At 45.1% G+C, this 27,915-nt stretch overlaps 1 protein-coding gene and 1 long non-coding RNA gene across 3 annotated transcripts in view; one reads left to right on the top strand and one right to left on the bottom strand.

The window, feature by feature from the left end:
• Window positions 1–11,781, top strand: part of LOC119484935 — a 161,633-nt gene extending 149,852 nt beyond the window's left edge. The window contains exons 5-6 of the long non-coding RNA XR_005206140.1: window positions 779–847; window positions 10,990–11,781. This is a non-coding gene — a long non-coding RNA (uncharacterized LOC119484935). The remainder of the gene's footprint in view (window positions 1–778; window positions 848–10,989) is intronic.
• Window positions 1–27,915, bottom strand: part of bnc2 (basonuclin 2) — a 178,326-nt gene that overhangs the window by 64,761 nt on the left and 85,650 nt on the right. The gene's annotated exons all lie outside the window — the stretch shown is intronic.

Raw genomic sequence — 27,915 nt, 5'->3', positions numbered from 1 at the left:
TCAACCCAACACTTTTCTTCATACCGTAAAGAAACTGTGGAAATCATAAGCTTGTAAAAAAAAAAAAAACATCCATGGTTTTGTATTTCTTACTGAAAAAAGGGAAAAGATGAATCCAAGGGGACGCTGCTTTTCCACCATTTTGGGGGCGCATTTGTGTCCGGGAGCTGCACACAGCACACCACAATGATTTGTGGTGGAGGGCCAGAGTCTGGGAGGAATCAGCCAGAGACCAAAAGACAAGAGGCATGCTATGACGAGAGCTGCGCCGGTCAGCCACTTCACAGATGACAAAAGGAAACAACATGTGTTCATCATCGTGCTACTGGGATGACAAACTACCACCGCCGACTACAGTTACAGTAACAGGAAAGTGTACGGACATGAAACAGGAAATTCTCATCCGACACAGAGATAAGTCTACTGTGGTAGAGCCAATATGGATTGAAAACCAGCCAGCAAACTCTCAATCGAAAGGAAAGTTTCTGAAATGCACACGTACGCACCTGTACCTCGCGTGGTGACATTAGCTTTGTGCGGCGTCCTAATCTCTGTGACCGTCTTTGGCTTTGCTCGCCGCTAATCAGCCAGACGCTCTTATCAGCCTGTTGCTTTGGCCAAAATAAACACACGCCGCCTTTTTATTGCTTTGTTTTCACAGGTCATTAGGGGAAGGAGAGAAGACGCATTGATTAGTTTTCCAGACCACTGGATTATTGTTGTGTTATGACTATCATCATTAAGTTTCATTAAGGCTGTGGTTGTTTCTCGTTTCCAGAAAATGAAGACGTTGCAGGAAAAGGCGAGTTGGTCGGAGAGCAGACGGCACGCCACGCTCGTCTGGAAGGTAAGTCAGTTTATTAATGTGAGATGCCTGTTTGAAGCGCCGTCAGTTACCCACACCAGTTTTTAAGATAAGACTGACCTTTGACCCTTATACAGATTGTATTGCCCCATCAATCATATCAGTCAGGCTTCTCTAAAACATTAAGCTCCTACACTACATTCCTCGTTTATTTGATGTGCATTAAAGAAAACTTAATGAAGCAGTGTCAGTCCTCAGCCAGCTTTTGCTCCGCAGCTACACATATGCTCCCAAAGCGAGGAGGAACCGGCTCTGTCGCCAGACTAATTAGCATGTGTTAGCTAGTTAGTGAGAGGGCGGCCCTCTGTGATGTGTACTGAAGTGGAGTAAAACGCCGGGGCAAGGACCGTACTAATGGCCCACTTCCTCCCCACGGGGACCCTCCCTGCTGTGCCGCACGTGCTGGCATCAGTGCACCCACAGGGCCGCCACGGCGCCGAGGGCAGAGGTGGGCACACAGGAAAAAACGCCCGGCTCTTTTGGCATCAGTTTCACGCAGCGCTGAGCTCTCTGGGTGTGATGCTCTGCGATGTAACAGCGGGTGACAATGACACTCGCTTACACACACACACACACACACACACACACACATGCAGGCAAACTGAGAGTGACGCGCAGGCTAACAGATTCATCAGCCTATGAAATAGTTCAGACAGCTGGGGCCGCGGCGCTAAGCTAGCTGCCTGGCATTGGGCGGATGCATTATTTACAGGAGGAGCTGGAGCATTAGCGAGCTCTTTGGCACTCGGTTAGCAGGCGTAGGCGGTGGTGAGCACCGACGGCAAAGCGAGTGTATCTCTGTCTGTGTGAGTAAACAAACAGCGGGGACATGGTGTGACAGAGCAAACGGCGTGCCATACTGACACACAGAGACACATGCAAGCTCATCAGGGAGCCCAGGGAGAGCGGGAGGAAAGAGGAGGGGTGGGTGACATCCATATTTATAGGGCCTTTCTAGCATTTGTCCCCAGGCCAAATGCTGCGACTACACTCAGCTAATGTCAGAACAGCACTTAACCAGGCATTTCCAGTATGTCATGGGCAGTGGGGAATACGTGGGATAGATACAAGACCAGGGTGAAAAAACAAGAGACAAATAAGGATGGAAATGTAGTTGTGTTGTGTGCTGAGACGATTTCTTAGTTTCTATATTCCACTCACTCTCTATTTTAAATAGTCTGCTGCCTTTGAATACTGTAGGTCTTTGAAGCCAACAATACACTTTAAATAAATGCTCATTCCAATAACCAATATCATGGAACAAACATTTTTCTTCTGGCTATAAAAACAGTGCCAGTTCTGGTCCTAAATAATCTTCTTCATCCTGGATTGTTATCTCTAACTTCAACTCAAACTGTGACGTGGTAGTTGCCGTGTAGTATACTGGCATTTGCACTATTTGATAGCCGTTGAGAACGCGCCAAATTTGATGTTGAAATGAGCACAATGAAGCCCTCTCTGAGCAAAGCACGCAGAGCAAAAGAGTAGTCATTATATCGTCAATATGTCCAACCTCGATGCTCCCTCGTTTCATCATACCTGTTGACACCAGTGAGAGTGTTGACCTGTTTTTTTTTCCTGCTGGATTTATGAGTGGTGAAAGTGACATGTTGGCTCTTGGCATGTAATTACTCGCAACCTCGTCTGGAATGCGAGGAATGGCCTGCTTCGCTTTGGTCACCTGTCCCCAAGTTTATCATGTGTCAGGCAGGGCATTCGCTTGGCATTACGCCCTCTGGCACCGAGGGAGGCCGAGGGGCCCACAGGCCTCGCCGGCTCGTCCCTTTTCACCACACACACAAACGGCGTGATACCCCCAAAGAGAGCAGACTAAGTGGGTAAAGTAGCTCCTTTTAGCACAATCTGTCATTATCTCAAGTGGCACGTAATCGTTTTGTGTAGCAAGATCCATTATGCATCCACTGAGAGCGAGGGCTAATTGTGGAGGCTCACATTTATTCATTTGCTTGCTGCCAGTTGTCCCACTATATTTTTGGGGAGGCGCAATAAATGCCAATGTTGGTGTTTCTGTGTTTTTAAATGGTCAGAGCGCTCGTGGTGATTGTGGTTAAAGCCACAAGGTTCCTTTTGTGCTCCCAAAGGAAGTTGACAATCAACATGAGGCAAATGATTAAGATGTTAACCACTACCCCAGTCATGTTTAACACTTTACTGACCAGGTAGGAGGATAAATGTATCAAGAAAAGACTACTATTGACTGAAAAAGTTGATTAATAAGGATTCAATGTGAGTGTATGCTCCAAAAGCATGAAGTTGTACTTCTTAGAATTTGTGTTCTCAGGGCACGGGGAGGTGAATATCGACAACACACAGAGAGAGAGAAAGTCAAAAAGACAGATGAAACAGATTCATTAAATTTGTGCAGTATGTGCATACGTTTGTGTGTATGTGTGTGTGTGTGTGTGTGTGTGTGTGTGTGTGTGTGTTTTTGCACCGACCAATAGAGAGTATATGCTGTTAATCTTGATCAAAGGTTCTTTCTGTCTTTCGGTGAGTAAAGATAATACTGGTAAAGCCCTTGGATTTAACACACTGAGATCATGAAAGCAAGTGTAATTAACAATTAGATTTGACCAAATTAAGGCAGACTAACGGAGGCAAAAATCAGCATCAAGGCTGCTCAACAGTATTATGGCCAAAGGTGTGCTTAGTATGTGTTTTTCCCCTTGAAGACATGTTGAAATAAGAGGATTTTGATCAGACAAAGAGTGGAGATTGAGGAAGGTTGCTTGTTCTTATCTTTGAATGGAACAATAACTCAGTATCTCTATATTTTCATTACTGATAATGAATATTCTCATACACTGTTCGTAGCTATACCTACGAAAAAGTAATGCACTGTAATTCGTATACATTCCACGGAATCAATTCATATGTAATCCACGTAAGTGTAAACCAGGAAATATAAAGAGCGACAAACGCCGCGTAGGGAGGAGGACGGAGTGGATGGATGGGTCAAAGAACACTTTACTTTCACCCAGTAGACCGATTTTAGTACCCCGTGTGGAACCAGAAGTCAACGTTGATTTATTTGTCACATAACTTCCGTACTTAAGTTACGCCACTTCCGGAGTTATTTTAACCCAAACCACGATCTTTTCCTAAACCTAACTAAGTAGTTTTGTTGCCTAAACCTAACTAAGTAGTTTTATTTTGAAAAGACTGGAGCGGAAATTGAGAAATGCGTCACATGTTCCTGGACAACGCATGAAAAATGAGGGATAACTTTTTGTAAGAAATCATACCAACCATTGTATGAGGATACGTTGTTTTTAATCACACCCATTTCCCTATTTCTGCTTTATACATAAATGCGTCTGCACCGTTGACAAGGCTTTAGCCACTAGGTTTACACACGGCTGTGTTTCCCAGGCTTGGCATTTGAGGTGAGAGAGCCACCTTAACCCCCTTGCACACACATATTATTAGCATTACCATATCTGGGCCTAACTGCAGCTGAGGGGAATAATGTGTGTCAGGAGAGTGTAAAATTAGAACCAAAACCAACACTGCTCTTTAAATCCACTTCCCGAGTCCCCACTTCCTTACTTACAGCCAAGCTTACAATGTCAAACACTAATAAGCCAGCTAATTCAATTAGGGCTCCACTTCTTTGAGATTCCCGAAAAAAGAGACTTCGGGAATAGCTTCCCCTCACAACTCTACACAGAACTCTTCATGATGAAGAAGTGGCCTTTATTCATAAGCTCCAGCGTACAAGAGAGGGAACTCGCTGCAGAGCTTGTTAGCAAAACACCCTGATCTGAGGCGAGAGATGTGTGACTAAAGCCGGGTCTCTTAAGTGTCTGTCACCCTTATCTAACCCGAGGAGAGCTCTTTGTAGGCTGGTGTTTTCTCTGTCTGTCTCGCTGCGCTGCGCTCCGGAGTGACTGAGGATGAGCCCTGCCGTGTTGCTGCAGGTGACAGGGAGCCCTTTTTGTTGTCAAATCCTGATGGAGCTTCCACATGAAAAACATTTCACTTGAGCTGCTGCCGCCTTCGCTCTCTTCCTTCCTCTCTGTCTCTCTCTGTAGACGTCAAAGGCTACGACTGCAGCAGTGATACAGAAGGAGTCAATCTCTTACTCCTTCCCCCCCCCCCCCCCCCCCCCTCACTTTTCTTTTTGTCAGCCTTTTTCTCATACTGCTTCCTACCTCCCTCTTCTATCGTCTCCTTTTCTGACCAGCCTTCTCTTTTCTCTGCTCGTCTAACCCCTCCCTCCCTCCCTCCCTCCCTCTGGTTTATAGATCTGAGTTGGGTCTCAGGAGGAAAATACAAGTCAAGCCATTGTCATTTCAAACAGCGTGATAACCAGACACTGGGCTGCCCACTGACAACTCAGGGGAACTGGCCTTGGCTTTGACTGTTAGCTCCTCTCTCTCTCTCTCTCTCTCTCTCTCTCTCTCTCTCTCTCTCTCTCTCTCGCTTCCTGCTCCTACTTTTTTTCTGAAAGCTCTCTCTCTCCCTCTCTTTTTCCTCCTCTCTTCCTCACCTCCTCTCTCTTCTTCCTCCTCCTCCCCCCACAGGAGGCTCGGTAGCTCATTGTTGTTTGTTGCTTGCCGCTGCTGTGTCTTGCGTCTGCTCCTCTCTTCTCTCCTCTCTGTGCCGTGGGGGGCCGGGGGGAATAGTTGTCTTAGTGTGTGTACCAAGGTCAGTGCTCTCCACATGACAGTTCTCTGCCTCTCGACAAGGCGGGAAATCAATACTTTCGGACTTGTGGCGCTGCCCTCGGTGTAACAACAACACTGTCCAGCGCAGAGCGCGGCTCAGGCACCTGACACATCCCCGGTCGCCCCCCCAGGCCTTCGCCAGGGAGCCCCTTCCACTCTTATTCTGACCCCTTCATATTTCCACCAAGGCCCTCTGTTTCACTTTACTACACCTTTTCTCTCTATACTCTTTTTCTCTTCAGGGCCTCCAACCTGCTGTATATCAGATTCCCTGTTTTTTTTTTTATATTATGCAATGCATGTTTCTATTATGCCTCTGGATGAACTCTTGTTTCTGCTACTGTGTCTTGGAGAGGGATGAGCTGAGAGAGTGTGATCTATGCAGAGACCAGACAGTTGAGAGGAGCTGCTGAGTGAGAGAGCAGCAGAGGATTCATACTGTGACGTGCTCAGACTGGACCTACAAAATTCAGATGGTGGTGTGCTGGTATTTGGCTGGACCAAATAGAGGAGTGGGTATGCGGGCTCACCAGGGCGGTGAAGATACCCGCAAATCGCCGGGGCTTTGACCTGCTGCTGCTGTTTCCACTGCGATTCCAAGCATGGAAACTGCTTCACCACTCCGGTTCAATGTTTATAATAGGGATGCACCGATACCGATACTGGACCCCATATCGGGCCGATACCGATTCAAATAGCCGGATCGGATATCGATGACAATGGGGCCGATCCATTCAACTCAATTTTATGTTTATATACTATTATATTATTCACTGCAATTTTGATTCCTTAATTTGTTTCTGCATTAACAAGGCCCACACTTGAATTGTAATTCCTGTTCATTTCTAAAAAAAAATTACCAAGTTGGTGCACGATTTATTATTATAATAATAAAAAACAATTAACTAAATTTAAATGTATGTATTTATTGATCACATTTTGATTTACAAAGTTAGGAAAGCAATATTTAAGTGAAGCCTGATGTGGCCCTACACATAAAAGAATGATTTCGGTCACTTTCACACAGTGAGGCATACAGATTATTAATTAAACACTGGTATCGGATCGGTACTCGGTATCGGCCGATACCCAAAGCCCAGGTATCGCTATCGGGACTGAAAACGTTGGATAGGTGCATCCCTAGTTTATGAGTAAAGTATTTTTTTCAGAATAGGTAAAAACCAAAAAGCTCTACTAAGGCGTTGAAATCAGAAACGTTGCATGAGTCCATCAATCGAAACTCAAGCCAGCTTCCTTTTTCCTCAGATCTACAGGTGCTCCCTGCCACACACGCACACACAACCCCCGTCATCCAGTCCAACCAATGCATGAAACGCATCTGAAGCAAGCGTGAGCAGGGGCCTATAAACTGTGAGAGCTCCACATCTTACTGGTGTTAAGGGGAAAGTGTGCATATTGCTTAGTCACAACACACGCAAACAGGAGCCATGGGCGACATATTTAATACAGCATTAAAGCATAACATGCCTCCTTATGCTTTTTCACTGCCGGATAGACTCTCCAAGAGGAAGAGAAAGCACTGGCAGTGCGCCCCACACCGATTGTTAAGCCTCTCTCTTGGCCTGCCTCTAATGACGGGAGAGAGTGTGCGCGAGGCCAATTACGGCTCCCGTCCTTCAGCAGTCAAACAGAGTAAAACTCCCACTCTCGGCCCCCGTGGAGAGGAGCCACAATCGACCCGAGCCCCCGAGTCTCTCCAAGGGGACACATGCAGGCACACACTCTGCAACTGGACGTCCATCAACAGGGCCATCTCCCCTCATCCCCTGGCTTGCTCCCTCGATTCAGCTGGAGTAAGGAAAATGCATCAAATAAAACAGCCACTTTAATGAATTAGATATTGAGCTGTTCATTAAACAAAAAAAAAAATCAAATTCCCTGAAGTCAGCAGGGGATACACAGCACCAGAGTGTAACCTGGGGATGAACACGACTTGTTTAGGAGAGTCATAAAGCACAGGGATCTGATGACTTTACTGAATGTTTGCCAGAAACGTCTAATGTTCAGGTTTTAGGTGACTTGAGTTTGAGAAAAAAACAATGTCTTCTCCTCTTCTATCACCTCTTGCTTGTTGTGCTCCTACTTTCTGGTGGCAAGAGTTTAAACAAATGATGTTTGTTGTATCAGAAAAACAAAGATCTGTGATTGGAATTGCTGCAGATGAAAACAAAAGGGCTCGGTGACTTCTCAGCTTTACATGAAAAAAACAAAAATCCCTGGCGAGAGTGAAAGTATGCATCTGTGCAGGCAGATAGCTGTTTTTATTGGCTGAGAGGCCAGGTAGTACTTAAAACCTTTGTGGCAGCCTCTCCCAACACTGCTGACTACTAGTGTTTCTACATGGACAAGAAACACACTCCTGCTCCCAAACCAGAGGACATTCTGATAGAGAAAAATGAAAGCTCTATCAAATATTCAGCGGTTAGACCAGTCAAACAAATGGCAGCATAGGCCGCTGATAAAGGTGGAAACAAAGGATCTATTTTTTCTCCAGTGGTTTTTTATCTCTGGCAAGCCTTTGCCCCGTTTGATGGAGAGATTTAAAGGAAGCTGTCCTCACTCTCTCCTCCTCCATCTCTGCTTCTCCCTGGATGAATGTGATCTAAACAGCCACATCTCCCTGCTGTTTGTTTTTTTTCTCACAGCGACAGCCTTTCTCATGAATTAAAAGAGGAACCCATTGATTTTCCCATTGCTTAAATTTGCAACTTAATCCCCCAGATATGTCTAGAATGTACTGCTCTGTCGATAGACGGCACCGCCACTGACGAGAGGCAGCGCTGGAGAGAAGGGGAAGAGACGGATGACAAGACAAAGGAGAGGGAGAGAGAGGCTAAAGCTTAGTGGTGAGCGTGGCGGTTTCTGGCTGTGGGTTCAAATTCTACATTATGCCATTTGAAAAATGCATGTTCGCTATTAACACTGACTCAGATGAATTACCACAAACATAACACATCATCTAACTGAGCCACCAGGAGAATAAGAAAGGGGCACAACTCGGCCATCTTGCAGTAACACACCACATCATTATGTTTTTATGGCTAATAAACCAATCACCATTGTACATCTGTACAGTGTAACCAGCCATCCAGCGTGGCCTTCCAGCGATTAAATGTCGTTATATAACGAAAAGCCAACACACTGGAAATAAGTTGTCTGGAACCGAGATGGAAAAAGCACACTTGTCCCCTCTGAGTGAGGGGTTTGAGGAAGTAACGGGATATCACGACCTCTCCCCAGGAGCAAACAAGGCAGAGAGCCCATGCCCTAATTCACAATGAGCACCGTAATGTTCTCGTCTGACTCTTAATGTAGTCTATAAATCTCTGGTACTCTGCTCTACATCAGTGTAATACTTAGTATTAATAGTACAGGGAGTGCGGAGCAGCCTATAGGCCGAGCGTTGCGTTTTATCTCCACACGTTCAAGATCATTATTGAGAAATGTGAGAAACGTGGAATTCTAGGAAGGCATCTGACAGTTTTCTGAGGAATAACCGGACACTATATGGAGTATAACACAGGGTGACCCTTACAGATTTCACCCTCCTACACTTCGTCTCTGGTTGTAAACCCTATCCCATAAGCCTCTGGGGTGGTATGGCTCCTTGCCAGTAGCTGTGCTGTTGTTGGCAATGGATTTCCTTTGTGGCCTCAGTACTTGTGTAGGCCATAACATGATACACACAAAGGCCGACAAGAGTACACCAGTGTTCGCACACACACACACACACACACACGGTCGGCACATGCTGCGCGCCGTGCACGCACATCAACACACGTAATTATGCACAAAATCGCTATTCTCACCACTCATCCAGAGAAGACCCGCAGCCTCGTAGGAAACAAGGAGGGGGGAAAAAAAGCACAATGTATCCTTGACAGGGTTCATCTGTTTCCAGTTTGGTGCAGATGCTCAGGTTTTATTGCAGCAGTCTAGTATTTCATGGCAGATTTAGCCAGTGGTTTGGTTCCCTACTCGCTACAGCTCTAATGATGGCACATCTCTTGTAAATTGTGGCACACCAGCGTTACAGTTTGTTGCTTGATTCAACCAACTTTTATCACACAGACACATACAGGAGTTTATGCTCTTCTCACTGTGGTGACAAAAAACGTATTCAGTGATATAATGTGCATACAGTGGAGAACATGGAGTTAATGTACAGGTCGTGCTTGGACTAGATAATTCACCTGTTTGTTCAAACTATCAGCAGAGCTGCTGCGGCTGCTGAGGCTGAACTTGATATAAAAAGGACCACATTTAATGTTCTACTCATTTAGCGGTGAGCTCATAATGTTTTTCAGCCCTCTGGTCCTCGTGTCAACACGTTGGGTCTCCATTTAACCAACCGTTTTTTAGCAAAAGAACATCACGAGGTTTAAGAGTTGTGGTATGAACCCAATAAATGTAAACAATGTGTTCTGAATTTGAACTTTAGTGATTGTTGAGTTTGAACTGTGTAAGTTATTATCACTACTTATCATGTATGTTGTTCTTTATCTTCTTCTGTCTGTTGCCTACTGTGCACTGCCATTCCTGGTGACCAGATGTTGCCACAACAGTTGAACTTAAAATTATGGCTTGTGTAGTCCTTGAATTTCTAATACTGTTACACATGACAATAAATCTGTCACTTAGAAACAGCGTTTTATAAAACATGAATTTCAAACTAAACATATACGGACACATTACTTAATTTAGTTTCTCTAATACACTAATTCAAAATCTTTGCAAAAAATGAAAATAATTTTGATAGTGACACAACTTTTTTCCCATAAAAAGCAGGGGGAACCCCCCATTGTGTTCATCACAAACACAGAACATAGATAATGTACTTTCACCCGTCAGCTTCCACACACGCACACATCTATTTCCCCTCTCTGTGTGTCGATGCCAGCAGCGCACGCAGGTGATGCCTCTCCGTCTCGAGACAGAAGTGTAGCGTTGAGTGTCTCTTAACTGGCTCGTTTAGTCCTGATGGCTTAAATGATTTCATCACTATTAATGACAGGGACCGCGGCTCCCCGCGACGCGTTGCCAGATGCTCGGGGACCGCTGAGCTTTCCGCTCTCATCCTCTCGCACCTAGCCGCCTCTCCTCATCCCTCCTTCTGTGCAGTCTAATGATTGTCCTCTACATGCCCCCTACCATCCTATTCTTCCTGTTTTCCTCGGCCGCCGTGGCCTCCTATGGATACTAAAACACGGTGTAGAGACACAATCTTGGCACTCGCATCGCATGAGTCCAGGGTCAGAGTGCTGCAAGGCTGCAACACTGTTAAAAAGTCATCCAACCAGCAAGTAATTGTCATGAATATCTACACCAAGTGCTGAGAAGTTCAGTGAAAACAAAATTTCCAAGAACACACACAAACACACTCTCTCTCTCTCTCTTTCTCTGGGCTATCAGGCGAGCCAACAAATCAGCTATCAGCCCCGTTCCCGAGCCGCTACGGAGGTGAGAGGTCAGATAAAGAAGGTCAGCTGGCGCCGGACCAGACTGCCCTCAGAGGTCTTTCCTCCAAATGGAATCAAAAGCCTTTTGACGGCTGCGAACCATCGCCACACCGAGCCCCTGCCTTCATTAGCTTCCTCACATAATTGGTGAGCTAATTTTGAGACAGATGCACGGCCTTGTCTTGATGCATTGATGTGATTTTCATTCATTTGGATAATGAAAGAATTAAGTACCATTTTGGTCTCTTTTTTCCTCCCTTTTCCCCGTCTCTCCTGTCTTGTTGAGCTCCTCCGTTTCCAGCTAAGTAATGACATTATAATTCTAAATGTGCGAGTGTGTGCGCAGGAAACTACTGCTCTTTTTGTGAATGCAAAAGAGCCTTTGTCTTTCCTGGCATTGTGACTAATACGCTTGGTAAGGGTTACATACACACAAATTGCACAGCCCAAAAATAAATGAGCCCTCAGAACTTAAAGAAAAAAAAAAAGGTCTGCTACACAATCTGAGAATGAATTCTCGAAGTGTACAGTTTGTGCACTGGAGCATATTACAGTAAAATTAGAAATCACTCCTTCAACATGTGTTTTCACTATGTAAAGTGCAGGTACAGTTTCCCCTCCTAGTTGGCCTTTGGATTTAATACAGTAACTGATTGCTACTTTTAAGGACTGCCAAATGTCATGCACTGCTTTTTGTTGCACACAGGCTGTAAGTTTTATTTAATCAGTTCCTTTCACCTTAAATAAAAGAATATTAATACCAGTTTAATAGTACTTATTGTCACAGGTTGTCACTTTGTGTAATAGAGTAAAAGTACACTGTGTTGCAGTGAGGCTGGTATACCAGATAGAATAAAACAGCGTGTGTGTGTGTTGTCTTGGATATAACCACGTGTGTTCGCGTGTGTGAGTCCATACATGTGCGTGTGTGTGCAGTATTAATTTCCCAGAGCCTAAACCTTCATTGATTCAGTTGCTCTTGTCTTCCCAAGAAACAGGGCGAGGATTATGCCTTTAAAACGAGCTTTCTCATTGCAGATATTAGGTCATTAATTTCACAGGCTTACATATGAAAATATTGACTCTTCCCAGACACCCCAGTATATCCTCTGTTCCAGCCGCAGCCTTGCATAAATAAATCTTTTCGAGTATGCAACATTGATACGCCATTGATTTATTCGTTTGAGGGGCTAATAAATAAGCAAATGTATTGGATTATGGTTTAATTACTAAAGTTCTTGATTGATTTGTATGGGAAAATGTGAGCGTTGTGCGTGCCATATAGCAGAAGCTCCAAGATCTGTTCAAAACTTCAGTGACAAAAATAGAAATCTTGACTTTTGGTCAATTATGTGGAAAACAACACATTGACTTTAAATTTAAAAGGGAACTCCACTTCTCCAAATTGCTTTATTCTACTTTCCACAGCACTTCTTGTTGTTTTTCCCCTTCTGAGTTCCACTGAAATGAATAATGTGTCTCAATGAAATATGAACGCAACTGTATGACACAGTTATTCTTGTATCTGTGCTGACTTGTCATTCCTGTAAATTAGATAAGTCTCTGATTCACTGCGTAGACGGGGGGCGGAGGGGGGACCCTGAGACGTACACTAATATTATCCAAGTCACACACACAGACACAAAAGAGGTCTCACAATGAGACACAAGAGCCAACCAGTGGGACCGGGTGGGAGATGGGTGCAGCTTTATGTCCCCCACATAGCGGACGAGGGATGGGCAGGCTGCTGGGAAACAAAAGAGCGGGAAAAAGGGAAAGAGAGTGCAAAGGTTGTCGCAGACTAGTCACAGCACAGGAGGAGGGGAAGGGGAGAGGTGGAGGGGAGGGTTACGTTCCAAACCCTCACATCTGTTATTCGTTTGTCCCGAGCTGGGAAGAAAATAGCAGGAAGCGTTCTGGTGGTGGCGGAAGATGAAAAGACAAGAAGATTGAATAAAAAAACATGTGTCGCACATGCACTGCGGCTGATTGGATGTGTCCCACGGATTATCCCCGGGAGGCGCTGCCAGCTTGGAAAACACGCGGAGGCTGCGTACGTACACACACACACACACACACATAAGCGAGAAGAAGATTCCCCCTTACTCATAAAGCAGCTTGGCATCCACACCCTTCCTCTGTCTACACGGCACAGTGTCGGAGTCAGATCTACGCCTGTGGCCTCGACACGCTGCCATCTAACCAAACCTCCCAGTTTTGTTTTGGCCATCATTACACTTACCGCTGCTTCAGCTCCCATTACGCTGCCTACATCAACTCACATCTGGGCTTCTGTGCTTAAACACGCTTTACCCAAAAAACAAAAGCTTGTTTCATTTGTCAGACTAAGTGGCAGTTTTTTTGTTTTTTTTGCTTTGTTCATTACGGACACACCAGGTGTGTACAACAGACGCAAAAATAGAAACAGATGCAACAGTCATCGAAAGCGCGACATGACAATGCCAAGTGGCGGCCATTAAAAGCTCGTCACTGGCCCACACGGTGGGACCTCCCATCGCTAACGAGCCGAAATGTGGCGGGACACAGACAGGTAGGAGTAATGCCTCCACAATTATGCAAAGTGCGCGAGTCTGCATATGTACGCACATGCATGTGTTTGTGTGTGTGTGTGTGAGTGTGCACGTGTGCCGTGCCACTTAGGACCCATCCCACAGCTCATTAACAGTAATAAGTGACTGCCGCCACTTCTTTTTTTTGTCAGTGGGGATGCAAGCCAATCAATAGGGTCATTTCACATCATAACGGCTTACCAGAGCACATTATGGCACTTGTTCATGGCTGGGAATGGCTGCCATTAGTGGCATAGCCAGATTAGATAAGGGCTGGGTGGGTGACGGGTGGGAGGGCGGGGGTTGGTGGGGGGGTGCAGATGGAGAGAGAATTAAAGAGGAAGGAGGGAGGTGGATCAATATATGGATAGTTATGGAGATAACATCACAATAGGGTGTCTGGGAAAGATAGCGTATTACAGACTACTGATTTTTTACCTTGTGGAAATGAGGTGAAGATGTGTATGTGTGTGCGTGTATGTGTGTGTGTGTGTGTGTGAAAGAGAGAGAGAGAGAGAGAGAGAGAGAGGAAGTAGAAGGTGTGTGTTTGCTCAAGCCTTGATGTGTATGAGGTCTATGAATGAGTCCATTGAGTGTGTGTATGTGTGTGTACAAATTTGAGCATGTGTTATGAGAGAGTATGAATTACAGCGATCTACTCACAAATCTGCACCTCCCTCAGTGTGTGTGTGTGTGTGTGTGTGTGTGTGTCTGGCGGCGTGGAGGTGTGTTTGTGCGTGCTTTACTTTGGCATATGCGTGTGCAATCCTGTTTAATTACAGATCAGGCTTTGAGGCAGAGGCAAACAGTGCTATAATTACAGGAAACACCTTCTTTAATATTTTATGGAAATCTACCCTGTGTGTGCGTGTGCGTGTGTGTGTGAGTTGTGAGTTGCACGTATTTATTCAGCGCGAGAGAGAGAGGAACAGAAGAAGAAAATCAGGAGAGAGAGATATGTATTTGGAGGGCTTGTTCTGAAGGACTTCTGCTTCCTGTCATCCCTCCTTTACTCTTCACAGTCTCTCATTTCAGATTTGTGTTTCCAAATGGCTTCGCTAAACGCCCCCTTTTTCCCCCACTTTTGAACCGCTTGCCTCTCAAATATTTATACTCCCTTTTACAGGGCCAAGAGACAGAAGGGGTGAAGAAAGAGGGAAGAGACTTAGATCTATCTATTAAAGATGAGCAACATCTCAAATGCATAAAGAGGGGTGATGAACACACTTGCTCGGGGATGGCAAGGTGTAAGCCGTGGCTTAATGCTCAATGACACACTGTGAGGAAGGTTTACTTTTTGATTTACTACAAGAGAGAGGGAGCGGGGAAAACAGGATGCGTTTTGAAAGAGAAAAAAAATCATCAGATGGGAGTAATAGAGCAAAAAAAAAAAAAAGATTTTAAATTAGTTCTGCGTCTCTTTTAACTCGGCCGTCTATTATATTTTCCAGTCCCTCCAAAATAAAATAAATAAATGTGTATGAACAGCGCCGGGAGACAGCAACAGCTAGAAGCGTGTTTATCACAACCACAAAAAAAGATCACAATGTCATGTCATCGAGTGGATGCTAATTTATTTATTTGTGTTCTATTTATTTTTTTGAGGAGGCCAGGCAGAGGCCAAGCTGAACACATGTTCCTTCTTAGCCCGCAGTGACACAATTGTACACGAACATAGACACACACACACACACACAATGGCAATATGCTAACACTTTAACACTAAGCCAGTGCCCCCTACAGAGCCTGACACACTAGGGGAGTGGGAGCAGGCTTCACTGGTAGCATGCTTTACTACTCTTTGATATGCGCCAGTCATTAAAAATAGATGGCGAGCAATCATTACAGGCATCGGAATTAATCTAATTAGCCTAGCGCACTAGGCCTCTCTGGTATGGGGGGGGTGAGGGGTGGTGGGGGGGCATTCTGCAAACAGAGCCACCCGGCCGCAAATACAGTGTAAGCAGAGAGGGCTAGGACGCTACAGGGGCTGTGGTAAAAGGGGGGGGGGGGATAATCCGCCTTGACTTATTAATACGCGCAAACAAGATTTAGCTCCTCAAAGCAAACAAATGAAGCAAGTGCTAAGAGGAACGGGGGGCGAGAAGGGAGGGAGCAACAGAGAGCGACATGGAGAGAGAGTGCAACATCGAGGGAGAGCAAGAGGAGATAAATTATTTAAGCCTGCATGGACTGTATGGAGAGCTGCAGCTACCAGTGGTAAAAAAAAAAATGGACTTAGGGCCGGAAAAATGTGTGCTCTTCAGTGCATGGTTGCACCTTTGCAAACAAATTATATAGAAATCTTACTGTACTTCAAACCTCTTTGGGAGAAGCTTCAGCAAGTCACAGCATGGATCATAATGTGCTGACTAGTAATCTCCTCTCAAACACCACCAACATACAAATGCACACTGCTTTCTTGCTTAAATAGATCACTATAAGAGTCATTGTGGACAGACATGAGTCCTTTATTGACTCTGTAGCCGATGGAGTGCTTAGCCCATGACCCTTCTTGACCTCTGTCATGGTTAATGACTGCTGCAAGGGCGTATGGGTAATAGGTGCTAAGGAGTGGGAAGCAGCCCTACTTCTTTACCTATAGGCTAATAACAGCCGGCGAAGCAGGGGTGGCTCCACACTACCATGATTAAACAACTACTTGCACAACTTCTGGGATCTTCTGCTGTCGTTTTGTTTGCCTAAGGGCGTTCTTAGCAGGCGTTAACACCCAAAATAGAAGGAGTGTTGGAAAAAAAGGCAGGCTGTGTTGGTGTGGATGTGTTGCTATGGGTACTGGTGAGAAAATTAAATACAATACAGGAAGTCCAGTTTGACTATGAAGGCTTATCACACCGGCTTCATCCGAAATCACATACTATGCACTACATACCCAATATGTGTAGTATCGTTCAACATACTTTTGTGTGAATAAACAGTAGTAAGTATCTTTTCGGATGCACTGAGATGTAATTTATATCGTCGCTTCCTGAGAGTCTCCTTGCCGGTTGGAGACGTGTAACCATGGTAACTCATGCCAACCTCATGTGACCAAAATGACGTTTTCTGAGAATCAAAGTCTGAATTAATTTAAAATATATATTACGCTGAGCAAAGTGAAATCTTATAGTTAAATTGAAGCGTTATTTATGTTACAGAGCTGTCCGTCAACGTCCGTTATGAACGTATATGCTTATGCATAATGTAATATCTCATCGGAAATAGTATGCAATTCACGTACTATTGGTTTGCTATGGTTTCGGACATTAAAATATCTCACATACTGTTTTAGCTTACTAAATAGCATGTTCGTATGGAATTTTGGACGCAACCAGTGACCCCCATTGAAATGAATGAGGAGGATGCATTTTTGACAGGGTGCTTTTGTTGGTCTGAACTCCTGATCTCCATGAAAGTATGCAGCATTATCTTTGCTAGTTTGGACTCTCCCTTAACCTACTTGAATTTTATTCTGGACTTTTTACTATTAAATTGTTTGCAAAGTGTAATCTGTATTCCCCTGGACACGACGGGCAGAGGTGGCGGCGGCGGTGGTTACGTGCTCAGGCTCGACACAGTGCCAAACTCTCCTCTCTCAGCGGGTTTGTTGGCCATTCTTTCATCCCAGCTTCTCTAATGCTAGCAGACGGTCATTACCATCTCTTTGATAGTAGGGGTCCCAGCTGTGTTCAGGGGTCTAATACCCCTCAACCTCTGTCCCAGTGTGCCCCTCCCTCCTTCTCTCCTCCATCCATCCCTCCGTCACTCCCTCACACAGCCAGTCTGGAGGTGCATCTGAATAAAACCCACAGGAGAGAGGTGAGGAGGGAGGAAAGAGAGAGAAAAGAAGAGAGAGGGAGAGCTAATACCAAATCTCAGATGACCAAACCAAACGAAAGTCTATCAGAAGCCAGCTCAGCAAACACAACTGCCATACTGATGAGGAGGGAGCAAAGCAGGGAGGGAACGAGGCGAGGACGGAGGACGAAAGCTTAGTTTACACATCACTTCAGGGGAAACTGTGTCTGTGCAGCTGCAGTATCATTATCTTCACAATATCTTCATCCATATCTGCAAAATCAAATATCTCACAGACGCAAATGGTGACTAGCACTGAAGGTGGTTACTATGGGAAACCAGGTGCTGATTTAGCTATCATAACCTAAATTTGAGGAACTATAAATGAATCAGAAATGTTAAGAATCTGCAGGCCTTGTACCTGTTAACAAAGTGGACAGATCCCAAAGATCAAACTGCCTTATACTTGCAATCCTAAATACCTAAAATGTAGCAATAAGGCCTGTAAAAAACACGGTGTCTGGTAGATTTAAATTGATTTTGATTGATTTTTATGAGTGGCAAATGGGCTCTGTGTATAAGTTGTGCAGTTGTGTGTTTGTCTGTTAAATATTCAAAGAAATAAAAACATTTAGGAGACATAGAAAACTGTACTGAGGAGGAAAGATAGAGACAAAGACAGACGGAGAGAGGCACATCTATCTGTTTATGTTTGAATAGATGGTATCACAGAGCGGTCAAGTGTAGTATATTTTTCAAAATGAAAGCTCTTTTTGCTGTCGTCATTATTTATCGCACCGTACACACACAGACGCACACAAATGGAAAGAGAATTAAAAGAACTGTAGGTGAACTGTAACTGTCGGTGCCATGCGGAAAGACACAAGCCAGAGAAAAAACCGAGAGACAATTTCACCGGCACCTCACTCGCACGAAGGACATAATAGCGCTGAAAGCCAAACGACTCAATGAAACAGGAAAAGTGTATTTCTTGGAATCCACTTACGCTCAAATTGCAGTGACATTCTTGGCAGCGCTCGCAGCACACACATAGACACAGACATACAATGTAATGTAGCGAGAAGAACTTTTGGGACACTTATCAGGGCTATGACATGAAAGACCCAACTATTAATATGCAAAAAGGGAAAAATCACAGGAAGGAATCAAATCAAACAAAGATTAGAAGAAAAAAGATCTTGGCAGCATTTAAATCCAACTTCTATTTTTTTCTTTCTTCCTCTCCCTCCTACCCTCCGTCACCAGGTTAAGTTACAGACATGAGGCGAAGGAATGAGGGAGGCAGAGTGGTAACATACGGTACCATGAGGAGCGAGACGCCGGCCCTCCCTGACATGGCGTGCACCGAGCAAGAACCCAACCGGGCCCCCACAGGCAAGCGCACACAAACACACACACACACACACACACACGCTATTTGGACAGCATACTATACATATACAGAAATGCGAGCAGATGATATGTGTGTTATCCACACACACATACACACACACAGTCTTCGCTTCACTCCCCCCTTGCTTCACTTCCTCCCTCCCTGTGCGGCTCGCTCTGCATGTGTCCTGTCATATCTCCTTCAGCCCATAATTGTCCCAACTTATGGTGCTTCTTCCTGCAAGCCACAGTTTAGGGGAAGTGAAATCCTTCTAAGTGACTGTCACAATGCATCAGCCTCAGGCGAGGGACGCACACCCTCCCTTCCTCCTCCTCCCTCCTTCAGTCCCCCGGCTGCGTCCCCCCCGCCCTGCCATCCCCGCTCACTATCCCTCACTTTAAGTGTTTTTCTTGCTGAGATGCTCCACTTGTGCTTTCACTCCGTTTCTCTTCGTCACTCTGTCTCCCAACACACTCCACTTCCTCCCTCTCTCTCTTTTTCCCCTCTCTGTGTCCCCTCCCTGAGTCTATAACCTGAAGGGAGAGCTGTAGTCACAACATCACACTACCGTTAGGCCCTGCCTGTGACCTGCTCTCCGCTCAATCCTTGTTCCCCCGTCTACACCGCCCAGGAGAAGCAGATGTTGAGTTTGCTTCTACTTCCCGTTTCCTTTGAAGCGACGGTCACTCCTTGACACACTTTCACACACTTTCACACACACACACACACATCAAGAGAGGAGCTAAAGGAGATGAGTGTGTGTCCTCTGGACAGCCGGCGTGACCTATGTCGTGACCCCGGCATGTCACAACCCTGTGATGCATGTGTCACTTCTTCTCTGCCTCTGACCTTGGTGCTCACGTCTCTGTCACCCAGGACACACACACACACCCTTGTTTCTCTTGTTGCGCCTCACTACACACAAAAACAATGACTGGTCTTTCCTGTCAACCAGATATATAGTACTTCCTATTCCAAGTTTAGTTTTTTTAAGGCAGCTGTTTTAGATATGTGGACCTAACAATTATTTCTGTTATCAATTAATCTGCTGATTACTTTCTCTATCCAGCCATTAATCATTCGATCTATAAAAAGTCTTATTTTGTCCGACCAACCATCCAAAACCCAAAAATAATGTGACTGTGTCTACACAAAGACTTTTTTTTGGCATTTGTGCTTTAAAAATGACTTAAACAATTATTCATCAAAATAGTAAGGATGCAAAACCGGACAAAAAGTGAACCGTTCAATGACTGTACAAACCGAACCATGGGCTTGTTGAACTGTTGAACCACTAGTAAATACAGACCTGCTAATTATTTTAATGAGTTGCCAGAGACATACTGTAGAAGAGGCAATTATAATAATAATAATATCATTCATTACTATAATATAGAAATATAATTCATTACTACCAATCAATCAATCAATCAATCAGTCTATCTATTTATATATTATGGAGTTCAAACACATTAGAAATGGTTATGTTTTTCTTCTCCCTAATGTGCAAAACAAACCAAACCGTGGGCTTGTTGAACCGTTGCGCCACTACAAAATAGTTGCCGAATCATTTTCTACTAACCATTTTAGCTCTAATGTGGACATAATGGACGTCAAACAGAACAAGAAATATATATATATAAAGATTACAATAAAATAAAAATGCCAGATGTCCCTCTGACTGTCGGGGACAAGGGGGGCAAACTAAATGAAGCAAACACAAGAAAAGCAAACAGCTGAAAAACAGCAATGTGGTTTAAACTAGGGAGGAGATATGTGCTTATTTTGGGCCACAATTATGCGTGTATGTGTGCACCCGTGGGTGCTGTATGCGTGTTTGGGTGCTTTTTCCTCTTAGGTGTTTTTCTATTAGCCCTGTCAGGGCCGGGATCGGTGCTTTATTGAGCATTTTATTGGAGCTGTGGACAGATCAGTCGCCCATCAACCTTTCATCGACCAATCATGTGCAGTGAGGGGAGGGACCTGGGAGGTCTGGCAGAGACGGACACTCGGCAGGGGAGGAGGTTGGGGAGTCGGGTGGTCACTCACTCATCACTTGGATGCAGTCCGGCACTCAGTGTGTATATGTCTATGTATGTGTGTGTGTGTGTGTGTGTGTGTGTGGGACAAGAAGAGGGTCAGTCACTGGTCACCAGATGGTAACTGTTTGGGCTGGACCACAGCAAGCTAGAAAGAGGGGGACAATCTCTTTACTCTCCTTCCTCTCGTTCTCTCTTCCTCACACGCTCACACACATACAACAAACCATGAGAGTGATGGGTGATAATGGAGCAGACACTAACAAATGTGCACCTCTTGGCTAGGGGCCTTGACTCGGACTCAGGAAGCCAGACAGTCTGTCCAAGTCATAAGCCCAAGCACAACACACGGCTACACACTCAGCAGACAGAGGGACCAGTGACCCTTTACTGTACGTTGCTCAGTTTCCAGAAGCACTCATTTGTTGTTAAATGACATTTACACCAGTGGAATTCGCTGCGGTTAACTTGTAGATGTATAAGCCATCGCTTTGCGCTACAGGAGTCGGGTGAGTTTTAAATACAGCGAGCCAAGCAGGACCTTGTCACTGTGTGTGGCCTTACAATGTGCAGGCTACTGCTGCTCTGGATATTAGTTCGTCTGTATGTCTGGCTATTAAATACCAATCCCCAGCCACACACACACACACACACCACTTCCCTTCCAGTCTCAAAGTCAGGGACATAACAGTTTTGGCTGGCAGTGTTGTGTGGGCCACAAGAAGGAGGAGAGAAAAACCAACTGTTCTTTTAGGTGAAACCTTCCAGCTGGAGACAGAAGAGGGGGGGGGAATAGAAACAGGCATTTGCCAGGACAACCAAGAAGAGCAAAGCTGCTTGAAGGAGCGCTTGTGACCGAGCAAGAGGTGTGTTGTCGGGTAAAGGAGTCAATCATAAAGAGAGAGGAGGCGAGAAAGAACAAAATGAAGCAGAAAGAGAGGAAAAATCCGTCTTTGAGCAACAAGGAGGGAGTGAAAGTGTGCGAGGAGGAGAAGTTAAGAGAGCGAAATTGTAAAATACAGAAAAAAAAGGAAAGAAAGAAAGAAAGTAGAGAAGCGCGAGCAGCTGGACTCTTCCTGCTAATTCAGCACTTTAACAAATCAATGCCACTTGAGGAGTACAATCCGCACCCTGAGCTCAGCGAGACGCATCAGTGAGACTGTAGGCGTGTTTGTGTGTGTGTACGTGTGTGTATGTGTGTGTGTGTGCCTGGAGGGTTGATGATGTTGGTGTGGGGTCATCCACAGTAGTCCACATTATGGTCCAGTAATGTGTTAATTTATAACTCTATCACCCCAGACGCCTGCATTATCCATCTGTGTCACACGCTAGGCCTACTATATCTATCATCCAGAGGGGAAAAATGGCCAGTCCAGAGAGATTAAGCCACCGGTCGCACAATTTCTTCTTTTTTTCCCTTCTTTCTTTTCCCTTTAGCCTTATCTATTGCATCCTACCACGCCCCTCTCCCTTTATCCTCAGCTCCCCAGGTCAGGGTGATCAATTAGGTCTTGACAGATTTCTCAGTGCTGGCTGACCACTGGAGCTCCAGAGGCCCTGCAGACATCACTATCTACCCAGAGACGAAGCACTTATACTGGGCTTTAACACCCTCTCTCTCCCCTCCCTTGGCCCTGGAGGCCTGTACGGATGGCTGTTTGGATATCAGTGATCAGAGATTGAATTACACTTCGTCGTGACCTTTGTGAACTCCAAACGTGTCATCACTTAACGGCAGATTGACAAAAAAGATTGTGATAACAAAGAACGTAAATTTGTGTGTTAGCTGAGAGGACAAAAAATGATCTATCTATTTGAAAAGACCCTTGACGCGTATAAGTCAGTGACACATAACCCAGACTGTCATAACACCGCAGGAGCTGTAATTTTAAGGTTTCCACCACCGCCTCCGGGCAATAATGTTGATATTTCCATAAAATATTATGGAGCGGGAAAGTATACTTTCCTCCTGTCGACGCAGTGTATTACGGTTGTCAAAACATGCAAACAACATGCTGTATTTCTCGAGTAAACATGGCTCTGCGTGTGTGTTTGTGCGGGTGGCTCATGCTCTCTTTGTCAGTACCAGCAGGCACTAATAACACACAGGGGGAAATGATCAATACTCACCCTCTCTATTCAATTTCACAACATCACTACTATCACCGGACACACACAAACACTCAAACACACGAACTCGAGCACACATGTTGACGTACAATACACCGACGTGAATGTAAAACACAGAGACTTTGACTGCATGTAGCCAGAGGGCTGGCTAAAGCAGGAGAATTGGCTTTTGGTGTGTGAATGCGAGCGATGCATTAATATTTATTTTGTTAGAAATACTCCCCTCTATCCTAGGAGAGAGGTAGTGAACATGAGATACAGAAGCTAAAGGAGGGGTGGTGGTGGTGGTGGTGGTGGGGTTGGGGGGGTTGATAGGAAAGACAAGCAGGCAATTCCACCTTTAAAGAGTGCAACAGTCATCACGAGAGGAGAAAGGGAATCTGCCCATTAAGACTAAGTGGATGTCTATTAGATCATGGAGGTAAGGAGGTGGGCATTTACCATCAGTCCAACTCACAAACAACCTTGTCTGCCCCTGGACCATGCCAACGGCTGGGAGTGTAATGCACAGCCATCGCGTTGACATCACTTAAAGTTTCTCATAAAGTTAATAGAGCTTCTTTTTTTTAAATAAATGGCTCTCTTAAAAAAAAAAAAATCTCATTCTCTATTTAAAACTATTTACTGTGCGAGTGTCTGCCAGGGACGTCACCTCTGCGAAAATGAAGGCAATTAAAAGACTATCAAAGTCGCCGCCCAGTCCTGTGAGATCAAACAAACCCTGTGCCCTCTTTCTACTTCACTGTCCCCTTTACTCTCCCCCCTTCTTCCCCAGTGTAAAACCCCCCATTCTTATCACTGCGGTACAGTTAATCCTCCCGCTCTCCTCCTCCTCCTACCATCGCGGCGTCCCTCAGGGAAAACGCGGGAGGCTAAAAGGAGGGGAGCACATTTGCCACTTGCCTGCGACACATAATACGGAGCAGGCAATCAACTTTGGCTTGACATGTATTTGCTCATCTCTGGGACACACACACACACACACTCCCCCCCACCACTGCTGGGAAATTGAAGGGTGAGGGTGGGGGTTGGGAGGGAGGGAGGGAGAGAGGGAGGCAGGGAGGGGGGAGCCTAAATTAACACTTGACATTCAATACGGTCAGGTCCTTAATTGGCCGGGGCCTTCCTGAGAAGGCAATTTTCTATTCCCCAAACTGCCCCCGCACTGCGCCATGTGCCAGTGTCATCTGTGTATCTACGTGTCTGTGTGTGTGTGTGTGTGTGTGTGTGTGTGTGTGTGTGAGAGTGTGTGAGGAAGAGAAAAATTGCATCTGTGTGTAAGTATGTGCCAGAGAAAAACTGAGACAATGAGTGTATGCATATATCTGTGTGTGGCTGTGTGTGTGTGTGTGTGTGTGTGTGTGTGTGTGTGTGTGTGTTTGAGCCCGGGCCCTGTCCTGAGAGAGGCCCTCTGGTCCCTTCCCTCTCTCTAATGAGGCTGGATGAATTAGCGCTACGTGACATGATTTGAACAGCGGTGCCCCCCCCCCTCCTCTCACCCTCCTCTTTGTCCTCATCTTTTTTTTTCTTAAACCAGTGACAGGCATCTGGTGGCCGAAAAAATGCCAGGAGCAACCCCGCGGCTCTCGCCTTTGTGCGTGCTGCTGCTGCTGCTGCTTTATGCCACGCATATACACACCTAGACGTTACACACACACACACACACACACAATGAAACACTTTCGTCTTCCTCCCGTTCCTTTTCCACTCACGCAGACTCACTTGCACTTCCCCGCGGATCCAGTTACAGTTGATGTTATTACAGCTTTCAACCTGAGAGGTATTAGGCTTCCTTTAACAGATCTGACAGCATTTACAACACAGGCAAGTCGACGCCTCTAATCGCCTCTGTGACTTCAGCCTATTACCAATTGATCTCAAAGAGAGCCTCCTCCTCACCTTCTGACTGATGCACAAGCTGCCGGCTCCTTTTCCTCTTCTTTGTCATAATGCGCTATCTTTCTTTGCTGCTATATCCTGTAAACTCTTTAAGTGCTCTCATTTCACCTTCTCACCGCCATAAATCTCACAGCCGTTTGCTTCTGATATTTGTATTATTTATGTCATTGAGTTATATCTGGTCGCCCATTGATTGGGCTCACCTTTGCCCTCCCGAGGCCCCGTTTTAGCCACAACCAAGATGCTAAATTTATCAGCTTTATGGCGGTGCAGAAAAGTAGCAGTAAATCTGGGTGATAAATCCCTTGTTGCCACCCTTTACAAATCTAAACTGATCAACAAACTGTGAAGTAATGGCCTGGATAAAGGAAACAAAAGCTTGTAGCAGATTTTTTTTTTTGGTTTTGTTTTGTATTTGGAGGAAACATATCAAATGGATTAAATGCCATGAAATATTAAATGCCAGTCAGAGTCACACACATCATGCAGCGAACGGTGCTCCAACAAAGCACTTATCGCTGAGTGCGTTTCCCGACAATGGAAGAGGCAGCTCAGGCCATTTACAGGGAAAACATCAACATAGAGAAAGCAAGTATATACATGTGTGTGTGTGCCTGCATGCATGTGTGTTGTCAACAACACAAAATACGTCTCTTAACACACACACACACACTGAAAAACAGCTTTTTTCTCTACAAGAATTCTCACTTTGTCCCGTTCTAAACAACCGAAGCCGTCACTTCAATCGCACAATGAGTGTCACAAGAGGTGGACGGCCAACAATGCGTGGTGTCAGAGGTCACGCTCGGTAGCCTCCCACCCCTGGCTGGTTGCCGCGGATACAGGGTCAGACCAATTGATGTGTATCACAGTAGGCTAATTAGATCATTTGTGACTTAATTGATATTATAGATTGTTAGAAAGTGAAGCTGCTCAATATGTGATCGGCTCGCATGCAGAGAACAGGTATATGCTCAGTGACAACACACACAACGTCTCTCCCATCCAGCCCACACACACACTGAGGTATTTCATAGCACTGCGTATATATACACACATAACACACACTCACAAAAACAAAAAGCCACCCAGAGTCTCAGTTTGCCAGAAAAAAACACGAGCTGTGGGATGCCAAGGCAGCTGCATTTAACAGTGGCCATTAAATGTTATTAATCCAACAGCGCAAACATCTTTACAAAGTCAGCAGAGAGCACAAACAAATGCTTACACATGTTGCTTTAACACTTTGTTCACAACAAAAAGTAGCTAATGAGTTTGGACTCAAGCTTTCTCAGAGGGTTAAAATGACAACATAGTTAGGAAGCAATTTACACATAAAGAAGTATAAAGAAAGGACATAATAGGAGTGTGTGAACGCAGGTATCTGTGCCTGTAGGACTGAATATCTTTGTGTGTGTGTGTGTGTGTGTGTGTGTGTGTACGTTGGCTACAAGCCTACCACAGCCTGTACCACTAGCCTCCCTTCTCCAGAACCTCCCTAAAATCCTCCCTGGGCCTCTAGCAATCAAATCTCCACGGTAAGCTGGAGACAGAACAGAACAGAGCGGAGAGATAGACGGAAAACATGGGAGCGAAAAAGACTGAGAGAAAGAAATGAAACAGAAAATAGTGGGGGGAAAGCCTCTCTCGCCCTCACACACACACACACACACACACACACATAAGCCACAGAGTTCAACTTATTCATTAAGAGATGTAACATTTATTTTTGCCTGTGTGAGTTCTCCTCACCTCACATGTGAACTGCAGACATGAAAATCACTGTTACCCGTTGGAAAACCATTTTCTTTGCAACAACAACTTTGGTAATTTGCCAGCACATCGAAAATGTACAGTACAAACACACACACACACACAGTCCGTGCCGGATTAGCAGGGGAAAGAGATGGAGTCAACTGTGAGCCCTGAACAAAATTACCATAATTATCCATAACCATAAATAAGCCTGATGATGATGATGGTTTTAACAATAATAATAGCAATTCACCCTGAGTGCTTTTTCAAATAACAGTGACAGCATTAGCCACACCGCCAACAGAAAAATGAAAGGCTTGGTGCCTTGAGAGCTCTTCTTCTTCGCCGCTGCCACTGCTGATGGGGCAAATTGGCAGGCAGAGCGAGCAGACAGGGGTCCTTAAGACGGATGTAAAAATAGTAGGCTTGTCGATTTGCCCGTTTGCGCTGGCGTGGCTCCAAGAAAAACAAAATAACAGGAGTTGAGGAATAACAGGAAAAGGGAGAAGCCGCGGTGAAAGTATGCCCAAGTTCCTGTCACTTAGCGCAGGTCACACCTAATGTCACCTTCCTCTGGACGCAGGACGGGAAAGAACAGCCTCGCACAACAATGTCTCTGCCATATGGTCATGTCTTAAAATACTACGTTTCCTCTGACTCTCTCCTTCTCTTTGCACTTAAGTCAATTATGTGTGATGATCCTCTCTGCCGGTGGCGATCTCTGGGTCGCCAAAGCCAACATGGGTCCCTCCCAGCTCTCAACACCCCCGTGACCCCTGGCACTGCCACTTCACACACACACATAGAGAGGACACAATTATACTTCAGCCCTTTCATAACTGCCTGGACCTTGGTGACAGCTGCTGCATTCCTGCTGTGTCAGTGTGTGTGTGTGTGTGTGTGTGTGTGTGTGTGTTGCTGCCCTGGCTCTGTGCTTATGTCCCCCTCATTAGCCAGTGGCGGGGTGGTGACATCCTGAGCGACTGGCCCTTCAAACGCACACTTCCTTTTCACACCGGCGACTTCTCCCCACTGCAGGAAACTAGCCAAAGACAAATAACCAACTGCCTTCTTTTGAAAGAAGAAATGTAGAAAATGAAACAGCCATCAGCAGGAAAAACAAAAAGTAGTGGGAGAAAATATATATATATATATTTGATCAAAGTAAAAAATATCCAATGAACCTGCAAAAAAAAATATATATATGTAAAAATAGGAAGATAAAATGTACACTTTTCCACACAATTAATATGTATTTCTTCTAATTGCAATATTAAACATAATTTTCTCAGAGC

This window comes from Sebastes umbrosus, chromosome 3 (assembly GCF_015220745.1).
Source record: "Sebastes umbrosus isolate fSebUmb1 chromosome 3, fSebUmb1.pri, whole genome shotgun sequence".
NCBI classification, from domain to species: domain Eukaryota; kingdom Metazoa; phylum Chordata; class Actinopteri; order Perciformes; family Sebastidae; genus Sebastes; species Sebastes umbrosus.
The sequence above is the reverse complement of the archived record's forward strand: the minus strand, read 5'-3'. Positions and strand labels throughout refer to the sequence as shown.